This window comes from Euprymna scolopes, unplaced genomic scaffold, assembly GCF_053919585.1.
Source record: "Euprymna scolopes isolate OS-2025 unplaced genomic scaffold, ASM5391958v1 sca578, whole genome shotgun sequence".
NCBI lineage: Eukaryota > Metazoa > Mollusca > Cephalopoda > Sepiida > Sepiolidae > Euprymna > Euprymna scolopes.
Genome location: NW_027633633.1, coordinates 27,501 through 35,940, shown reverse-complemented (window position 1 = coordinate 35,940; position 8,440 = coordinate 27,501). Strand labels below are relative to the sequence as shown.

Sequence of the window (8,440 nt, the reverse complement as noted above, 5' to 3'; positions counted from 1 at the left end):
CTTTCCGTCTGGCAAAACCTTGGACGTCCCGCTCGCGGTACACGTGCTGCAGCGACTTCTCGTCCGACAACGCATAAGCGTCGACGTCTGCCGCCGCATCTTCTGATACGTGGACGGTGATAGCGCTAGTCCCTTCTTGCGCCACCTCCACCTTTGTTAGCGCCAAAGAAGATCGATCGAGCAGTCGTGGTCGCAGTCGATTAACCCGTTTTCACCGTCCGCAGTTCCCAAGCCGCCGATCAAGTCGTTGCTCTTCTTGTTCGTTCTTCCCATACCGTCGATTTGCACGGCTGCCGGATGAGCCATCCTCTGTCCGGCGAAGCGCTCACGTCAGTGATCGATACTTGCACCGACAGTCCTCCCGCTCGCGACTCGGTGCTCGAATCGGACTCGTTCGTTTTTATCTCGATGCGATTGTGAAAAGGGGGACCGGTCGTCAATGTCGTGTGTGTCGACGATGTTGTTCGCCCGGTCCGCCGCGTTGTTGTCGTTTTTTTTTTTTTTTTTTTTCCCCTAACGTTCGCCGTCGCACGGACGAAAGGGTGAGAAAAAAAAAAAAGCTCGAAAAAGCCGCCCACAAAAAATCGGACCGAGGAGCCGCTTGCGAGAACGCGCCATGTGCACGTTGTCTCTCCTCGGTTTTCCGAGCACGAACACGACGCCGGTCGGTCGGTCGGTCGACGAAGGCGACGACGAAGGTGACGGGAAAATTTACGCCGCCGCTGCCCTGGTCCAGCTCCTCCCCGATGACGGCTGTGATGTTGACGTTGACGTTGGCGACGACGACGACGACGACGGAGACGACGACGACGACGAGACGGCATCGATGGCGACCACGATGACGACGACCTCGACGAGTTCAGTCTGCACCTTGACCTCCGATGTCCGTGTGCACTGCCGTCGTGCTGTTTGTCGTTTGTCGTATGTATCGCTGTCAAGGGTGCCGTTGTCGTTGTTGTTGTCGACGTTGTTGCTTGCTCTCTCGTCTCGGTCGGTTGGTACGTTGATGACGACGACGACGACGACGAAGACGACGACGACGACGACGAGACGGCATCGATGGCGACCACGATGACGACGACCTCGACGATTCCAGTCTGCACCTTGACCTCCGATGTCCGTGTGCACTGCCGTCGTGCTGTTTGTCGTTTGTCGTATGTATCGCTGTCAAGGGTGCCGTTGTCGATGTTGTTGTTGTCGACGCTGTCGTCTGTTCTCTCTTCTCGGCCGGCTGTGACGTGGACGTTGACGACGACGACGACGAGACGGAATCGATGGCGACCACGATGACGACGACCTCGGCGAGTTCAGTCTGCACCTTGACCCTCGATGTCCGTGTGCACTGCCGTCGTGCTGCTTGTCGTTTGTCGTATGTATCGCTGTCAAGGGTGCCGTTGTCGTTGTTGTTGTCGACGTTGGTCGCTTTCGTTCTTTGAGTCTCGGTCTCGGTCCAAGTCAGGGGAGAAACAAAAAAGAGGCCATCAGCGCGGGCAGCGCGCTTCTACTGACGGCGAACCCCCTCGAAAAATAAATAAACACGTGCCCGTCGTTGTAGTTGTCTGTCTTATGTCGGTCGGTCGGTCGGTCGGTCTGTCGTTCTGTCGAAACAAAGTCCCAAATTCCAACGATACCTGGTTGATCCTGCCAGTAGTCATATGCTTGTCTCAAAGCTTAAGCCATGCAAGTGTAAGTTCACGCCACGCATTAGAACGGGCGAAACCGCGAATGGCTCAGGAACCGGACCTAATCCTCGGGACCGTATTCCTCCTCGGAGGCGATGGATAACTGTGGCAATTCTAGAGCTAATACATGTGACACAGGCCGCGATCGGTCGGCGCGCCGTCGTCGCCACGCCTCGCGCGCTGGCACCCGCGTCGGCCGTTCCGGGTCGCGGCGCTACATATTAGACTGAGACCGATGCGCGTCATTCCGTCCTCCCGTCGTCGGCGTTCCCGCTCGCGGGTCCGTTCGGTGGCGGGGCTCATAGGGCGGCGCGCTCCGCTTTGGTGACTCTGGATAACTCACTGGTCGATCGCACGAGCTTTCACGCCCGGCGACGGGTCTCTCGAGGGTCCGCCCTATCAACTGTCGACGGTCGGTTAAGTGCCTACCGTGGTTACTACGGGTAACGGGGAATCGGGGTTCGATTCCGGAGAGGGAGCATGCGAAACGGCTACCACATCCAAGGAAGGCAGCAGGCGCGCAAATTACCCACTCCCGGCACGGGGAGGTAGTGACGAAAAATAACGACGCGGGACTCTGTCGAGGCCCCGCGATCGGAATGAGTACACTTCAAATCCGTTAACGAGGACCAACCGGAGGGCAAGTCTGGTGCCAGCAGCCGCGGTAATTCCAGCTCCGGTAGCGCGTATATTAAAGTTGTTGCGGTTAAAAAGCTCGTAGTCCGAACTCGGGTTCGTGGTCGCGCAAGCGGCCCCGGGGCGGCGGCGCCATCGTCCGTCGTTGACTTTGGTCGTCCGTTCGCATTCCCGGCCCTTTCCGCCGGTGTCAACCGCTAGCATACCCGCCACGCGGTCCTGCCGGCGAGGTGGACGAGGAGGTCGTGATCGGGATCCGGGAAAAAAAAACAAGTGGTCGTCGGTTCGGTTCCGGGAGTAGTCTAACGGGGGGGTGCTACGTGTGTGTGTTTGGGTGCGTTCATTCGCATCCCCGCACTCTGACCCCCGCGCTTCTCTCCCTCTCCCTTTCCGCGCGTTCCTCTTTTTTTTGAACCCCCCGGTCCGCTCCGAGTCCCTGCTTCGTGTCTTGTCTGCGCGCGTGTTGCGGTCGGCGGTTTCTCCTCCAAGGGTGCTCTTAACCGAGTGTCCGCGGCGGCCGGTACGTTCACTTTGAAAAAATTAGAGTGCTCAGAGCGGGCTGTTCAAGCTTGCATACGATAAGCATGGAATGATGGAAGAGGGCCTCGTCTACGTCTGTCGGTCTCCGTCTACGGCGAGGCAATGATCGAAGGGAGCGGTCGGGGCCACTCGTATTGCGACGTTAGAGGTGAAATTCTTGGATCGTCGCAAGACGAACTGCAGCGATGGCGTGTGGCAAGCACGTTTTCCTCGATCAAGAGCGAAAGTCGGAGGTTCGAAGACGATCAGATACCGTCGTAGTTCCGACCGTAAACGATGCCGACCGGCGATCCGCCGGCGTTCGCTTCCATGACCCGGCGGGTAGCCTGCGGGAAACCAGAGTTCGGTTCCGGGGGGAGTATGGTTGCAAAGCTGAAACTTAAAGGAATTGACGGAAGGGCACCACCAGGAGTGGAGCCTGCGGCTTAATTTGACTCAACACGGGAAAACTCACCCGGTCCGGACACCGGTAGGATTGACAGATCGATAGCTCTTTCTCGATTCGGTGGGTGGTGGTGCATGGCCGTTCTTAGTTGGTGGAGCGATCCGTCTGGTTGATTCCGATAACGAACGAGACTCCGGCCTGCTAACTAGTGCGCCGATGTCAGTGATTTTTACGGCGGGCTCGGCGTCCTCCGTGGCGCTCGGGTCCGGGTCGGTTTTCTCACGCACTTCTTAGAGGGACGGGTGGCAGAAAGCCACACGAGGCGGAGCGATAACAGGTCTGTGATGCCCTTAGATGTCCGGGGCCGCACGCGCGCTACACTGGAGGTATCAGCGGGGACTTCGCCCCGGCCCGAGAGGGTTGGGAAACCTCTGAACCACCTCCCGTGATAGGGATCGGGGCCTGTAACCAACCCCGTGAACGAGGAATTCCCGGTAGGCGCGGGTCAACAGCCCGCGTCGATCACGTCCCTGCCCTTTGTACACACCGCCCGTCGCTACTACCGATCGAACGGTCCGGTGAGGTCCTCGGATCTGGCCGACGACGCCGCCGGGCAGTGCGCGACGTGTCCGTCACGACACTCGTGCATCTACGCCTCGGCGTTCGATGCCTGGAGAAGACGACCGAACCCGATCGTTTAGAGGAAGTAAAAGTCGTAACAAGGTTTCCGTAGGTGAACCTGCGGAAGGATCATTACCGTTTTCCCGTTCGAGACTGGTTTGTTGTTTTCCGGCCTACCTCCTCTGTCTGTCGGCGTCAACGCCTCGAATGCGCGCAAACAAACCTATAAAAGGCGGAGCGAGAGATAGATTTGTGGTGACGCGGAGGTTTTTAAAGCCCCAGCTCTTCTTGCTTGCTTCCGCGTCTTACCACCTGTTGTGTTTTTCGCCCACCGCAAGTGATGGCCGCTTCTTCTTTGCCTTGTCGCCGCTTTATCGTTTTTTGTTTTTTTGCAGCCGCTGTGCCACCGCCGCTAGCTAAAAACAAACTACTCGCGACATTGCAATGCCGTCACGCCTCCTCGCACAGACCTCCTCGCACACTACTAAATCTATATAAACAAAAACTAATATAAAAAAACCCAAGTGCTGAACCCTGGACGGGGGATCACTCGGCTCGTCCGTCGATGAAGAGCGCGGCCAGCCGCGAGAACTGATGCGAATTGCAGGACTCAGTGAACATCGACACCTCGAACGCACATTGCGGCCCCGAGATCCCTTGTCTCGGGGCCACGTCCGGTCGAGAGGCGGAACGTTACATGTCTTTCTCCGTTAACGAAACGACATCTTGCCGTCCCCGTGCCCGCCCGGTCCTCGGCACGGTGGTAACCGGGACGTCGCAGGAGCGAGTGACGAGGGGGAAGAAAAATAAAAAAAGAATTGACTCCTTTCAATGTCTTTTTTTTTTTTAAAACCCTCTCCGGCCTCCTCCTTCGTCTCCCGCTGGCAGACCGCGGAGTCTTTTCCCTTTTCGACCGCGTGAAGAAACACTGTGGAGGAGGAGCAGGAGGAGTCTGTCCGAAAGCAGCCGAAGGGAGAACAAAACAAAAAAAAAAGCACCGACCTAACCGACTGCCGACGTAAGCGCCGCCTGCTCGTCTCGCTCTCTGCCTCATGAAGGTGTCTCTCAGCGACGCCTCGAGCAGCGCGACGAGCACGGCCGTCGCACCGTAAAAAGGTGGCCGCGTCGTAGGCAACGTCGGATGGGGAGGACCCAGGCTTTTTTTTAATTGTTGGCTTCTTCATTTTCGGTCGGACGGGCGCTATATCGGCCAGCCGTCGTCACACGGAGGGTACCGATCGAGATTCCTCTCCTCCAAACACCACACTCTACTAAAAACCGCCGCCCTCGGCTCGGACGAGACGACCCGCTGAACTTAAGCATATCGCTAAGCGGAGGAAAAGAAACCAACCGGGATTCCCTTAGTAACGGCGAGTGAACCGGGAGAAGCCCAACGCCGAATCCCGTCGCAAGTAAAAGGCTTCGGGACGTGTGGCGCATGGGTCGAAGGCAGCCGTTCGTTTTCGTCTCGCATAGTTCGGAGTTCCCTCGATCGGGGCCGCCCGCGGCGGGTGCCAGGCCCATTCGGTGCGGACGGCGAGCGACGGCCTTCGATCCGAGAGTCGGGTTGCTTGGGAACGCAGCCCAAATCGGGTGGTAAGCTCCATCCAAGGCTAAATACCGGGACGAGTCCGATAGTCGACAAGTACCGTGAGGGAAAGTTGAAAAGAACTTTGGAGAGAGAGTTCAAGAGAACGTGAAACCGCCCAGGGGTAAACGGGTGGGACCGCTCACCGCGATCGCGGGGGGACTCAGTCCGGTGCTGCCTAGGCTCGAGCCCAAACTCGATGTGTGTTCTTGAAAGAGAGGCCGTCGCGGCACAGGTCGTCGTTCGTCGTGTCCGCGGGGGACTCGTTCCCCGCGGTTCCAGCTTTTGTGCCCGCGTCGCCGACGAAGGAGACGGGCCGCGTGGATAGCGGGAAGGGAAACGTGGTGACGACCGCGGCGTCGGTAGGTGGCTGCGTCGGTTGGCTGCGACGGAGGGGACTCGTCCTCTCGATCGCTGCTGCCGCCGGGCCCTAACCCGCCGCATCCGTCGCCGCCGCTTCTTCTTTCCTCCTGCTCCCTCCGCGCGCGACTCCGCTGCACCCGTCCCCTTCATCATCGCTCGGCGTAATCATGGCGCGGGCGCTTCGGCGCGACCTCCGCGCGGCCGGCACCGGACGCACTTCCCCTCCGGTCCGTCGTCGCGACCCGTTCCCGGCGTGCAGGTCGAACACGCGGGTTTTTTTCCGTAGGCGGCAGGCGTTTCATCACCCTGAAAACCCCCGTCTTCCCACCTTGTGAAGTCGGGGGCCACCGGCCGTCGGGCCCGCGAACGTAACTGCCCCTTTCTGCCGGGAACGGAGGAAATCTGACACGACTCCGTTACACGTGGCGAGCCGGTCCGTTTTGATCCCGCCGGAAGTCGCGTGCGGGCGGACGCACTCTGTGTGTCGCTCCTTAGGCGCCCCACCGTCTCGGGCGCGTGCGCGATGAGAGGCGGGATAGGACTGGCGCGGCCTCGCCGTCACGCACCTCGCCGACGTTTCGGGTTCTTGTCGGGGGCAACCCCGCCCGCGCCCGTTTCCGTTTCCGGAGAGGTCGCTCGGCGACGCTTTTTTACTCGAGCCGCCCGCCACCCCGGGTCAGCGACGTGCATCGGCAACCCACCCCGACCCGTCTTGAAACACGGACCGAGGAGTCCTGGCCGTTCGCGAGTCGTAGGGGCCACCTCTGACTAACCCCGAAGGCGAAGCGAAAGCGAGAGAGCGTGTAGGAGGGCGTCGATCGGGAGAGGTGTCGTGGCAAAGTCGTCCGGGGGTCGTCGGGGGGTGTCGTCGGTCTCGTGCCGTCGTCTTCTCCTCGCCTCACCCGCCTCCGAGCCGTGCCCGATCCCGCCGGCGCGGCGTTTTCGGCCTTCCGCCGTCGCTGCTGCGGTGCCCGCAAACTTTTCCTTTTTTCTCTCTTCCCGAGAGAGATAGGAGAGGGAAGGCTCGTGGCTGACGTGCGGTTGTTTTTCCCTCCTCCCCGAGAGGGGACCGGCGCATCTTCCAAAAAGGGGAATTGCCGGGCGCCAGCTTCCATATCCTCCTTCCGCCCATCGGTGAGATCCCGCGGCTTGAACATAGTCCTATTTTGTCGTCGAGTTTAGGCGCTGCGCGCGGGCGCATCACCCCCGGGTCGGTTTCCCCTTTTTCCGAGTACGACTCGGCCGACTCTGGCGTAGCGAGCGACCAGGGACCCGAAAGATGGCGATCCACGCCCGGTCGGGATGAAGCCAGAGGAAACTCTGGTGGAAGTCCGAAGCGCCTCTGACGTGCAACATCGATCGTCGGAACCGGGTGATAGGGGCGAAAGACCAATCGAGCCGTCTAGTAGCTGGTTCCCTCCGAAGTTTCCCTCAGGATAGCTGGCGCTCGATCGTCGCAATTCCATCCGGTAAAGCGAACGATTGGAGGCCCCGGGGCCGTTCACGGCCTCGACCTACTCTCGAACTCGGAACGGGTGGAACGGGCCGACTCTCCCGAACGACGGAGCCGACCCATCCGGCCGCCGCCGCCAGCACGCTTCGCTGGGCGGTTGGTCACCTCGAAATGCGAGTGCCAAGTGGGCCACTTTTGGTAAGCAGAACTGGCGCTGTGGGATGAACCAAACGTCCGGCTAAGGTGCCTAACGCGACGCCCATGAGATCCCCGAAAGGGTGTCGGTCGATATAGACAGCAGGACGGTGGCCACGGAAGTCGGAATCCGCTAAGGAGTGTGTAACAACTCACCTGCCGAATCGACCGGCCCCGAAAATGGATGGCGCTGGAGCGACGGACCGATGCCGGACCGTCGCGGCGAGGAGCGATGAACTTTCGCGCCGAAACGATGCCGCGACGAGTAGGAGGGCGCCGCGGCGAGCACGGAAGCCTAGGGCGCGAGCCCGGGTGGAGCCGACCGCGGGTGCAGATCTCGGTGGTAGTAGCAAATATTCGAACGAGACCTTCGAAGACCGAAGTGGAGAAGGGTTCCGTGCCAACGGCGGTCGAGCACGGGTCAGTCGGTCCTAAGACGCGGGCGAAAGTCTTCCCGAAAAGGCCGCCGGATCCGTTATGAAAGTGAAAGCGATCGAATCGAATCGAATCAAAAGCCCAAACAAAAACAAAGCGGCCGGCCTCCCGTCGAAAGGGAATCGGGTTAATATTCCCGAACCCCGGACTCGGAGAGGGCCCGGGGGTGGCGACGCTGTCGGCAGCGATGTCGGCGGCGCCCGTCGCTTCCCGGGCGAAACCGCGGTGACGCAAGCGAGCCCGGAGACGTCGCCGGGAGCCCCGGGAAGAGTTCTCTCTTCTTCGTAAAGGACCATGTCCGTGGAATCGGCTCGTCCGGAGATACGGAAAAGGTACCTGTAGAGCGCCGCGGCTCGGGCGGCGTCCGGTGCGCTTTCGGCGGCCCTGGAAAATCCGGGTCCGGTTTTCGCAGCTCTCGAGTCGGTCCGTACCCACCATCCGCAGCAGGTCTCCAAGGTGTACAGCCTCTCGTCGATGGCATCAATGTAGGTAAGGGAAGTCGGCAAAATGGATCCGTACCTTCGGAAGAAGGATTGGCTCCG

General features: G+C 60.1%; 2 non-coding genes and 1 pseudogene across 2 annotated transcripts in view; all 3 read left to right on the top strand.

The window, feature by feature from the left end:
- Nucleotides 1-1,628: 1,628 nt before the first annotated feature.
- LOC145275085 (small subunit ribosomal RNA) lies at nucleotides 1,629-3,999 on the top strand (annotated as a pseudogene).
- Nucleotides 4,000-4,394: 395 nt separating this feature from the next.
- On the top strand, nucleotides 4,395-4,552 carry LOC145275083 (5.8S ribosomal RNA). The gene has a single exon (XR_013867049.1). It is a non-coding gene; the product is annotated as a 5.8S ribosomal RNA (ribosomal RNA).
- A 594-nt stretch (nucleotides 4,553-5,146) lies between these two features.
- LOC145275081 (large subunit ribosomal RNA) overlaps nucleotides 5,147-8,440 on the top strand; it is a 5,738-nt gene continuing 2,444 nt past the window's right edge. Inside the window, exon 1 of the ribosomal RNA XR_013867047.1 lies at nucleotides 5,147-8,440. This exon is cut by the window's right edge and continues 2,444 nt beyond it. This is a non-coding gene — a ribosomal RNA (large subunit ribosomal RNA).